Source organism: Haemaphysalis longicornis, unplaced genomic scaffold, assembly GCF_048455015.1.
Source record: "Haemaphysalis longicornis isolate Haplotype H1 unplaced genomic scaffold, Haemaphysalis longicornis Haplotype H1 scaffold_2, whole genome shotgun sequence".
In the NCBI taxonomy this organism is placed as follows: Eukaryota; Metazoa; Arthropoda; class Arachnida; order Ixodida; family Ixodidae; genus Haemaphysalis; species Haemaphysalis longicornis.
The window spans coordinates 148,367,746-148,380,026 of NW_027526295.1; the positions used below are offsets into that span (position 1 = coordinate 148,367,746).

General features: G+C 49.9%; 2 non-coding genes across 2 annotated transcripts; both read right to left on the reverse strand.

Annotated features, from left to right (window-relative positions):
• Positions 1 to 1,074: 1,074 nt before the first annotated feature.
• LOC144171212 (U1 spliceosomal RNA) lies at positions 1,075 to 1,238 on the reverse strand. Its single transcript, XR_013322886.1, has one exon. It is a non-coding gene; the product is annotated as a U1 spliceosomal RNA (small nuclear RNA).
• A 793-nt stretch (positions 1,239 to 2,031) lies between these two features.
• Positions 2,032 to 2,102, reverse strand: Trnag-gcc (transfer RNA glycine (anticodon GCC)). Its single transcript has one exon. It is a non-coding gene; the product is annotated as a tRNA-Gly (tRNA).
• Positions 2,103 to 12,281: the final 10,179 nt, after the last annotated feature.

Here is a 12,281-nt window from a genome sequence, read left to right on the forward strand (position 1 = left end):
ACTACGGACGTCAACGCGGGTGACATCGTGAGTTACTGAAATGCTCTGCATATAAAAACTTTATTGACTGCCTGCAGAGCTTTCGCTGACCGGGCCTAAGTCACCCGCTTGGGGGCGTCGCCGCTGGACCTCTTCGCCCGTTTGGCGGCATCGAAGTTATGCCGCTTCACCACCTCACAGGCCTGCTGGACGGCCCAGAGTTGATCGTCGAGGCTGTTGCTGCACAAGGCAGCGGTCAGCCGCGGCGGGAGAGCTCCGGAGTTAGCACCGTGCGGATCCTTGATACAATCCCAGAGCATGTGGGCTAAGGTGGCCACTTCTTTGCGGGAGACTTTACATGTGTTCGTTATGTAAATTTCCGGATACATTCTGTGATAGTGCGCCGGGGTAGGGTACGTGCGCGTCTGCAGTTGCCTGAGTGCGACCGCCTGTGACCTGTCGAGCTTGTCGCTGATCGGAGGAAGGGTCCGTCGGGCCAAGCGGAAGGCCCTGGTGATTTCATTCGGCTCGACATTCGGTCCTTTGTGCTGTACCACGGACGGTCGTCGCCGGCGCGATTTGTGAGCTCGCGCGCCCTGGCGTGTGCCGTCTCATTGCCGTTACGGTGGTCCGCGGAGACTTCCCCCACATGTGCGGGGAACCACTGGAGCCGTGTTTGTGTTTCAAGCTCTCGGTGGACTTGCCGTCGACTTAGCTCGTGGCGATATCCATCCTTTGGCGAAGGAATGTAAGATGTAACAAAACATTACGGCATCGTACTTGAAACGAGAACTACCCCTCATAAAACGAAACCCTATGGAAATTTAACCCTGCTAGGAAAGTTACCAGTGTTTCGGTGAAAAAAAACAGAACTTCCCATGCTCCGTACAATTACATTTCGCTGAATAGCGCGACATTAAATCGGCTGTGCATTGAAACGTTCGTGAGGCGTGCAAGTGCAACTCGAGCAACCTTCCCGAGTAATATTTGCACCAACATTGATTTGGTGCTCTACAATAAGCCTCCCTTCAATGACACCAGTGTTGTGCGATGGGTATGTAGTAATTCCATGCTCTGATTTTGGATTGAATAGGAAGGGGGATAGCGCGAACGCAGTCCCCCACTACCAAAAATTGCATGCCCCATCTGCCCCAGTTTGGGGTAGTGGCAGGGGTCAACACCGCCGCAGTGCAATGGCAGCGCCTCGCCCTGGGGGCTCCGCCTGGATGATCACGGATACCCCGGCACCAGGTAAGTATGCCTAAGCAACGGCGCAACAGGGTGCACCCTGAAAGCGACATGCCATGTGGCGCCGGTGGTCTTGAGCCGGCACGTAAAAATTTGATTCTTATACTGACGGATATTCCAAAGACAAGAAGCTTTTTTTAAAACCAAGAGCCAAGTTACCATTTACTTTTATTCTATTCTACTATTTGTCACAATGTATGTGAGAAGTACGTAAAACAAAAGCGGAAAGAGAAAAGACAGACATTTTAGAGACGATACGAGGGAATGCAGCGTCCGTTGACATTCCGTTGACAAATCGCTAGTGGGGCGAGTTTGAAGCATAACTTTTGTGTCGAGTGCAACTTACAATATTCGACAGAAACCCTGGCAGGATTTTAACTGTGCAAGCACGCGGGTGCGTAACTTCTCGGACGTGGGCGACTTACCCACAGACGCGTGAGACAAGCCTACTACTGTAGGTAGACAAGCAGCGTACGTCAGCCATCTACATATTTGTCTATGTTTGTCAGCTATCTACATGTAGTCTACCGAAGCAAAAATGTTTCATGTTAATGAAGTTAGCGCGACTACCTCTCAGAGGTAAGTGAACTTTACTGAATGTACGTTTACCAACCAGCGAAAAGCCACGAGCTGCTCCTCGGCAGTTGGAAAGCTGGGTAATGAAGCAAACGTTAGCAGAATGTGAGCAATTTTGTTTTATTTTCGAACTTTGGTAACGATCGTATCCAGAAAGAAGAAAACGGAGGTAAAAATAAAACAGACGAACAAATAATAGGCTCAAACAACGTGAAGAAAAAAAAAACATGCGTCGGCCGGGAATCGAACCCGGGCCACCCGCGTGGCAGGCGAGTATTCTACCACTGAACCACCGACGCAACTGTACCAGGCACCAGCCAGCTCTGTTTATCAACTACACACTACCATTGACCATCGCATCATTGAAGGGTTTGTTGGCGGTTGCGCAGCTGCTACTGGATTTGCCTGTTGGCAGACTTTGGCAGACTTATTTGTCTGCTTTTTACTATTCAGACTGGTGGTGGTCAATCACCCGGCGAGAAAGCCGTGTTGCTGAGGTAATAATATGGTTTTTACACTGACAGTGGGTAGTATATGTAGTACGGTCTCGAATAGTTTTTAAGCAGCGCAAAGAAAATCGGGCGGTTGTTTGTGGGGTCCAATTTTGATCCTAACTTAAATATAGGAATAACCCGCGCAGTCTCCCAATAACGAGTGGGAAATTTGTCGGTTTCAAGGGGTCTGAAATATTCTAGTACACTATATAAACCGGAACAAAGATCCCCAAACGCCTTCAGTACTGCAGAAGGTATGCCGTCAGGGCCGCAAGAAAATGACGACTCAACTCACTTTAGAGCTTTTGACACAAGACTTTCTGAAACATATCATTCTGAGGTTTTATCATACCCCGGAAACGTTTGAGGCGGGAAGGCTTCACTTTTCTTGCCGAATACTGAACGGAATTGTTGCGCAAAGGCAATAGGAACATAGGAACGTCGGTAATGCTCTCACCCCTCTTGCAACAACAACAACAAAACAACAACAATATAATAATAATAATAATAATAATAATAATAATAATAATAATAATAATAATAATAATAATAATAATAATAATATCTATTCTTGCAGATAGCATGAAAATGTAATACGGTATTCCGCAAAAAAGCTTAAAATAGCTTGAATATATGTTTGGCAAGCAAGCAGTGACTATGGAGCACTGACAATGTCGGGACCAACTCTAGGAACCATGACAACAATTAAAAAACAATACATACAATCAAGGGTAAATAAAAAAAATGAAACGATTGGGGAAAATAAGTGACACAAGCCGTTCTGCATTTTCTGACTTTCCACTCTTCCAGATTGCGAGTCTGATAGATTTATGCGTATAACGACGTATATATATGCATCGCAATTTTTAATGCATCGTCATTTTTTTAACCTTCTAACTTATTACAAGAGCGACAAAGTTTACACGTGTTTAAGTAGTTTACCAGAATAATGTGAGCTCTGAACAGTCGTTTTGTGTGAGAAAGATAAGGAGATTTGCGTAATACCCTTACGGCTCTTTTCTGAAGGCGGAGGACCGTTTGTGTATTTCGGTACGTGGTTGCCGCCCAGACCAGGGCGATATAGTTTAGCAGTGAAGAAAGTGGAGCAAAAGATAAACTTGTGTAGTGATAGTAGGGTAATGAATTCGCATTGTGCCGATCACACGAGCCAGTTTTGAAACTAGATAGTCAATGAACATCCGTCGTCATGTGTTCGGAAGAATATGCTCCAGAGTTTTCTTGGCACTCAGTCAATTTTAGTACGATTGAGAAGGAGAGGCGGTAGCTCAGGTATCTGTTTACGTGGATGAAATAATATCGCTTTTGTTTTGGAGAGAGAGAAAGAACTTTATTCTCCCAGAAGTAGAAAGCTCGGGCTCTCTCTTTGCCACGTTTTTGTAGCATTTATGTTTAAAGGGACACAGTGAAGTCAAAATACAAGTTGCTCTATGTCGATTGATTATCATCACGAGAACACAAATATGCCATTCTAACGCGTAGCTTTTCTTAAAATATGGTAGAAAAAATGAAGGGCGGTGCCGCCGCTATTAATTGGCTATGCCACGCAACTTGCACCGGAAGTGGCTAAACTTGCGTGAAAAACTTTGGAACTGCAGTACCATATATAGATCATCTAGTATGCACTGTTTTATTGTGTGCTATTAACCTGGGTACAGCAACGCATTAATTAATATGCTTATTTTCATGTATGGGCAAAAATGGTCGCGAAGACCTTTATCGCGTGACGATTCCCTAGATTGACTTCAGCCGTACGAGTGCATACCAACCTGATGCTGCGACCATATGCCATGCTATAGAGAGAGGAAATCCGCCAGGCCACAGTCGCAACAATTCCCCAGGGATTCCAGGTCTGCGGTACACGAAGCTGCGAGAGAAAACAACAAACAGACCGCGCCGAGAACAATATGTCGTAGCAATGCTTTGTACCCTTCAATTAACGTACACAAAGATAGCGAAATGGCGGTTCTAACGCAATGAATACCGATCGCAACAGCATATCCATTTCTTGAATGCAAGTATTTTGCTGCAATTAAATGCCGAGGCAGCCAGCTGTCTAGACTGCATCGCTGGCCTCCTATAGCTACCAAATCTGTTTTACATTTTCGTTCGTTTGTATTATGGCTGATTCTGATTGTAGGGGTTAACGCGCCGACGCAACGCAGGCGATGAGGCGCGCCGTAGCGGAGGCCTCCGGATTGATTTCGACCACCTGGCGACAACCTGGCGAAATCTCGTACACACGGGGGTTTTTGCTTTTCGCCTCCATCAGAAAAGCGGAAGCCGCGGCCGGGAATCGAACCCGCGACCTCGTGCTCAGCAGCGCCACGCCTTGGCCTCTGAGCCACCGCGGCAGTGTTTGCATTATGGCTGAGCAACCAGCTTGTTTGCAGAACATCGAAGATTGACACTACTAACAGATATATATATTTCAAGCTCGGTGGAAGGTCTGGAACTGGGGTGTAGAGTAGACGTACTCATTTCGTGGTGGAGAAAGAGCCAACGAATTCCGAAAGTCATGTGAAGCTGCGGTAAATTTACGATGATCTTCTAATTTGTCCTCACGGATTGAGTGTACAAGACCTCGCGAAAACAGTCTCGGGGCGGGACAATAAAGAAGGAAACGTACACGTATTAAAAACATTGAGTCGTAACAAACTGGAAGTATAACTCACCGCATTCACCATCCCGCAAGGCTGGCGATCGGTTTACACCCGCTGCGCATACAAACCTTGATCCGGAGAATAAAACGCGCGGCGATGAGCCAAAACAGCTCTGGTAGCTAGAGCAAAAGACAACGACCAAAAAGTAATACACGTCACCGTGACGTCACATTTGTTTTTTGCGTGTAAGGAATGTCGCTCCAGTGAAGCACTCGTGATGTGGCCACCTCGCCGGGCGCAGTTTCTTACAATTTCTTACACCGTGGTGGCGACCGAATCCGCTGCTGTTGGGTTGGAGAAAACTACGCGCTCTTGGAAACGTGGCGTGTTGCGCTCCATAAAGTATTCACGGGCTGCATTGTGTTGCCTGCCTCATCTTGCGGGGGGATTTTGCCATACAAGACATCATAAAGCTCCAACAAAATTTGCCCGAAGGAGCACATACGGAGCGTGAAACTCTGGGGTGCAAAAAAAAAAATTGCGCTGTTGGCTGAAGCTGTTCTTTTTTCCGTGGCCTTCTCCGCGCACACTTAATTCAGGGCAGTTGCGATGAAGGATAAATATAAAGCGCCCGTTCGGAGAAAATTTTCTCCGCGGTAATTAAAGCTGTATCACTATCAACGTATACACAAACCAGCGGCGGTGTCTTCAGACGCGTGGGACGTCGTCTATGTGGCTTCTTCCCTCTGTACAATTTTTACCCCTTCTATGATTGATGCTCTTTTTCCTCCTGCATGCCTGGTTTTGGAATGGTCTCAGGGCGACCATATTTCGATATAAGACGCTCATAAAGCTCTTGAAAATATGTCTTTTCAGCAATGCATTTGTGTTTCGAGATGAAGCCAACCAAAGGGAATCGATGCAAGCTGGCGCTGGCTTTCCCACATGCGCAGTGAAGCATAGCAATGAACGGAGGGAATATGGCTAGCTACAACCCCAATGTATACTCTACACCTTCACCGCCTGCACCCCCTGCCATTTCACGCCCGTCTTCGGGGAAGTGGGTGCGCGCAGGTAGGTTTCACGCGCTCACCGTTGACTTACCCGTTCTGCGGGGGTAGATTTCGATGGAGACGTCTCACGGCCTGATGCGACCGGACTGCTGTCCTCCGTGGTCGAGAGGTTTGGATTGGCGTGCTACAAGACAGGCAACGCTAACCTTAGTTACACATAACCACCATCACGAGAGTTAACCACAGTTAACTGCGGTTTCACCCTCCCTGTTCTGTGGTTTCACGGAACCGTTGTCGACCGCTGTTTACCACTCTCCGACTCTCCGTTAGAGGCGCTGACGACATCTAGCGGTGGTCCCCTCAACTGAACACGTTTGCCCGTGGCCTCCGCGATCTGCTGCCGGCGGCGCGCCGATCGCGGAGGCCACGGTTTGCGATAGAAAATACACAAAAAATGCCGGTTTCCAGGCTTCACATATCAGTAGTGTTAACTCTATGGTTCACATATGCCCTTAAGTAGGGAAAGGCAAGGCATAACATCCTGCAATGGCAAATGTTTCTCTGAAGCTGCATAACACTGAAACGGGCTCATTTTTTTTTCCTTTTCGCGGTTTTCAACAGTTCAGGAAACGAATTGGAATTACTGTGGGGTCAAAAACGGAAAAATGCTTGTGCGCGTGGAGGATAGATCACCTATTACTTCTATCACTCATCTCGATTACCCTTGACCTGTCTGCCATTCCGTGCGTTCCGAGCAAGAATCAGATTATGTGGATTCAACCGATGGAAATACAACCGGTAATAGACACGAAAACACCACATACCGGACTCGAGCAGAGTGACAGCATGTATTCGCTGCTCAAACAGGAATGGGTTACAGCGCTCGGGCGGCTTCCATTTATACCCAAAAGCCGTAACGGTCAAAACAGCCTTCCCTCTACATTTTGCGCACACCACGAGAATAACAGACACACACAACGCTCTTTCCAGAGTTCGTAAGCAGTCGGTAGCCTCGGCGCACGTTGAGTCCGAGAGAGGGGAGAGAGGAGGACTCCGCTGCGATCGCGGGGCCTCTGTGTCCTTGAACGGGTTGCGATTTGCCTCGCCGGGCCGGCAACCATCGAAGTTTGAAGTGCGTCGAAAGCGAAGCGTCTGACCCAAGCTTGTCCCGACGTGAATCGTGAGTCACCGACATGGTGGCGCCTGACTGCTCAAAGGCGCACGCAGTGGCTTCGCCGCACAGCCGAGGAGTAATGCGGGAAAGTACGGCGGCGCGGGTCTATTCGGAACAAGGCCATAACAGGTCTGTCACCTGTTCAAGGACTACAACAGAAATATTGTTGCCGAAAATTTTGCTGGGCGGTACCCAAACTCAAGTAAATGGCGTTCGCGATTCTCCAGCGCTTGTGCCGACTGATGAGTGCGAGCAAGGGCATTGCTCTGGAGGCCGCCCCGCATGCACTAGCTGCACGTTACCATCGTACGTAAATCGGCGTACGCGTCGAACATTTCTTCAAAACCAATATTTGTTTTTTGTACCCAACCATGCAATAGAGGGCACCTGTATCCGTGATCACAGGCGAATGCAACGTCGGCCTCTCGCGCCGTATGTCTAGTCGTTCGCAGCCGCGCTTTCATTCTACGGTTATGCGAAGTACTCGAGGGCAAGCAGGGCGCCGCCACATAACGTGACTGCGATTAATAATATATTTATTGGCGCCACGGCCGAGAATCGGGTTGAAACGGGGCAGTTGACGCACGCTGGTGCTTTTGGGTGAGGATGCACACTCGCCCGCGTGAGCCGGGAACCACTTGATACGGATGGTGTAGCCGCGGTCTTGGAGCTTAAAGGGGCACTGACACAAAATTTTGAAGGCGAGATAGCTTCGGAGATAGATTGGTGGGAACACATTTACATCATCTGCAAAATATCAGCGGCGAATACAGCCTAGAACATATATAAAATCAATTTTAAATTGTGCGAAACGCAACCGAGCAGCCAGCAGAGGACCACGCGCAATCGACATCCCGAGGATATTGTGTAAATAAACAACGTCCAAACACGTCACGAGTTTGTGTTTGCCGCTTCCGCACTGCCGGCGTTTTTCGCCGGCTCGCCCGGCTCGCCGCTCCAATCGGAGGGCCGGAGGGCGGAGCTTCTGCTCTCGAGAACGAACGACCCGATCGTTAGCGGCGGAGGCGCCGTGATTTCGTCAGCTCATCGGGCAGCTGGCCGCGGCCAAAGTTCTACAGCGATTCCAGGCACTCTGTTTCTGTTACTGTTTATTACCATTGGACGCGAAAACGCGCCGGAGGCACGAAAAGCCCACTGAGCTAGCCGCACGGTCGCTGTGCAGGCGGCGGCCACGGCCGCGAAGTGGCCCAGGCCGGCGCAGGTAGCTCGAGTGATAGCTTGTTACCGCTGCACGAAATTGTCCCCAAGTCCCGACCATGGTGGCTTACATGAGAAAGGAGTTAATGATGCGATGGCGGGTTGCATTAAAAATTGTCAGCTGCACCGCTTACGAGAGCGGCACTCGAATATCCGCCGCAGTGCTAAGCCGAACACATCTAGGCGGACCTGTAGGCAGACCGGCCGGCTGCTCCCAGCGCGCGTCTTGCCACCCACCGTCTCGAGCGTCGCGCGTCGTTCTTTAGCCGCGGTAGCATTTGCACTCGTAGCGCCTGCGTCACATCCACGTTCGCTTTTTAATTAAGCGCCTCACGGGATCAGTACGTGGGGGCATTCGCAGAAACTGCCGTCGATGCGGATTCGACAGTGCTACGGTGGCTCTGCTGTGTGATATCCCTCCGACGGTCACGTGGTCAGCTTTGTTCACACAAAATCCACAAAATCCATCGTTTCGCGGCACTCGCTGAAACCGAAACTGCGACTGGCCGCATTGAAAATGCCTCTAATTAAACAACCGTCGCACGCTGAAGCAAATGAGGTTTCTACAGGTTATAAGTAGGTCACTAGCTACTTATCGCAACAAAAAAAAAATTCGCAGCATATCCACGGGGTGAAGGATGATGAGTGGGCGAAGCTCCTGAGGGGAAATCATCGGTAAAACCGTGACTCTTCAGTGAAAGTTCGCCCACTACATCTGTGTCCGAACGTAACGTCTAGAAAGTCTCGCTTAAACCGCGCGTCGGCACCTTGGGGCTGAGCTCGCCTGATGCGTTTTGTAGACGCCTCACGAGCTCTCACTGCATCGGGGTCTGCCTGCCGGTACGCGCGCTTTCTCGCCGCTTCCCGTTCTCTGACGTTTTGGAGATCCTCTTCGCGCCGCAGCCGTGCCGCTTCGCGTACGGCAGGGTCCTCGCGCCGTTGCCGTGACGCTTGGGCCTCTCGTTCTCGAACGCTGGGATCTTGGCGGCGTCGTCGCGCAGACAGACGACACGCTTCGGCCTCCCGCTCTCGTACGGCAGGATCTTGGCGGCGGCGTCGCGCAGCTTCACGGAGCGCTTCTGCCTCGCGGGCTCGCACATCTGCAGCATTATCCATCGGGCGACTCCGAGCGCGCGCCAACAGCGAACGGATTTTATTACAACGCTCCCCGCCATCTAGTAAACAATCCAAGAACTAAACTAGAGGTAGCCACGCCATCTAGTAAACAATCCAAGAACTAAACTAGAGGTGGCTACATACATACGTCGAGGATGGACAGACCCACGCCTTAAGGAGCTTCGTCCCTAAAACAAGATGCAAAATTTTTGTGTCAGTGCCCCTTTAAGCTTGCCGATGATGGCGGCCGCCGGCGCGCACAGTCGCCCCTTTGCAAAGTTGCGCAGGTTGCGCACGGCGTTCCTCGAGACGCTGAGCACGGTGCGACACTCGGTTTCGGAGATCGCCAGAGCGATGGCAACCTCCTCGGCGTCTGTGGCGTCTGTGCACCGCACGCTCGCTGCCGTTGTCTTGGTGCCGGTGGCCGCCGCAACGACCACTGCTGCAAAACCTTCTCGTTGGTGTTCTGATGCGTCTACGTACCGGGCGTGCGGGTCTTGGGCGTGTTGCTCGGCGAGGGCCTCGGCCAGAGCGTGCCGCCGTTCTTGGTTGTACTCAGGGAGCGCGTTCTTCGGGATGGGGTCCACGCGGATGTGGGCCCGCGCCTCCTCGCCGATCTCGAAAGGTTGCCGGCTGGGAGCTCGGGGGTTGTAACCTAGAGACGCCAGGATACTTCGGCCCGTCTTGGTGGTAGAGAGGCGCTCCATTTGTGCGGTGAGCTGCGCCTCGGCTCTTTCCTCTAGGGTGTTATGGACACCGAGCTGCAGGAGCCGAGGCGTATATACTCGTAGTCTCCGTTAAGCCCAGCGCCGTCTTGTAGACCTGTCTGATCAGCTTGCTTATCTTGGTCCTATCGGTGACATGCCAGTTGAGGTAGGCTGCAACGTATGCGATGTGACTTATCACGAACGACTGCACGAGGCGCACGAGACTGCCTGCATGCATGCCCGCCCGTCGTGTCGAGACTCGGTGTACGAGCCGGATGGCGTCCATTGCCTTGGTGGTAAGCTTGTTGATGGTAACCTCTCATTACTATTTGTTGGACGCATTTTAGATGCGAAGCAGCTTATGGGCGCGCCTGTTCCCTCCGCCGTTGTGCGGCGTCCACACCCCCACTGCACATGCGCATCCTCCTCCCTCTACTCTCTTCTCCTTGTCTCATCTCCTCTCCTGATGATGATTGATGATGATGATTCCTATTGGTTTCCCCTTTCAAGTGGGGTGATGACATGTCATCTTACCAAAAAGGACTAATATAACCATGTTTTACACTCTTGGTTTAAAACTAGCGCTGCTTATGGCAGGCCCTAAAGCTTATTAGGCCCGAAATACTTTCTTTTCCCTGTTACAGGTGGTAACTGCCCTAGGCAATATTCCCCTCTCTGCTTTTCGTCCACCAGCATTCTAATCTTCTTTTCGTCCCCTCGACAGCCTTGAAGTTAACTTCCTCTCTGATACCCTTAAATCCTAGGGCTTCTGAAAGCCCAATATTCCCTTCATGTAGATTTGGATGGATACCCTCACATTCTAACACTATGTGCCGCATAGTTTCTGTTTCTTTTCCGCAAACCACACATACCCCATTATTTTGTGAATACTTCCCCACAAAACTCTTAGTTCGCAGGCAACCTGCTATAACCACAAAAAGCAAAGCACTGCCCTGGGAATTATCGTAGAAATTTTCCTTTTTGATGTTCATCTTCTCAGCCCTGTACATCTCTAACGACGTTTTAGCTTCCATTTTTTCCCTCCATTTATTCGTTTCAATCTGCCTTGCCTCTTTTTTGGTTACCTTGGCTGTTTTGGATTCCCCACTGTTCTTTCCGTATTTCATCGTTAGCCGTCTAGTCTTCCTTAACCACTGCGTGTCCACGCTTTTCAAGTATAGGTACCTAAACACCTTAGCTGCCCACCTTCGTTGATCCATTGCCCTCAACCTCATCTCAAAGCATATTTTACTTTGAGCTTCTCTAACTTCAAACGACGCCCAGCCCATATCTCCCTGAACTGCTTCGTTAGTTGTTTTTCCATGCGCGCCTAAGGCCAAACGTCCTACCGTTCTCTGGTCTACTTCAAGGCCTGATAGAACGTCTGATTTTAAGCAGAGTACAGCATTCGCAAACGTGAGGCCCGGAACCATTACTCCTTTCCACATTCCTCTTACTACTTCATATTTGTTATACCCCCACAGAGCTCTATGCTTCATTATAGCTGCGTTTCGCTTTCCCTTAACCTTAAGTTGCTCCTCGTGAGTACTTAAGTAGTTATCCCCTTCGTTTATCCACACTCCCAAATATTTATATTCCTTCACTCTAGGTAATTCACCTTGCTGGATAGACACTACGTCGGTGGTAGCGTCATTGAAAACCATTATTCCTGATTTTTCTGCACTGAAATTTAACCCGAGGTCAGTGGCTTCCTGGCCGCAAATATTTATTAGCCGCTGCATATTGGTTTGGTTATCAGCTACAAGAACAATGTCGTCTGCGTATAACATTCCCGGAATATGCTGTTGTACCACTTCGCCTTGCAGCATATGGGTTAGGCTAAACCCTACTTGACTTTCTTCCAGTTTCTTTCTAACCCTTCCATGTAAAGCATGAACAGTATTGGGCTCAAAGGGCATCCCTGTTCCTCCTCTCCTCTCCGGCATTCCTCCTCTCCTCTCCTCTCCGAAGCTCCTCTCCTCTCCGGGATTGCGCAATAAATGGCAACACCTGCGGCTCCGCGCGGGGTAATGCCAAGCAGCTTAGGGTTAGAGGCGCGACGCAACTTTAGGGTTCATCCACTACAACAGCCCTTGACTTTACATTTCACAGACCATAAGGCGTCCATAATCAAA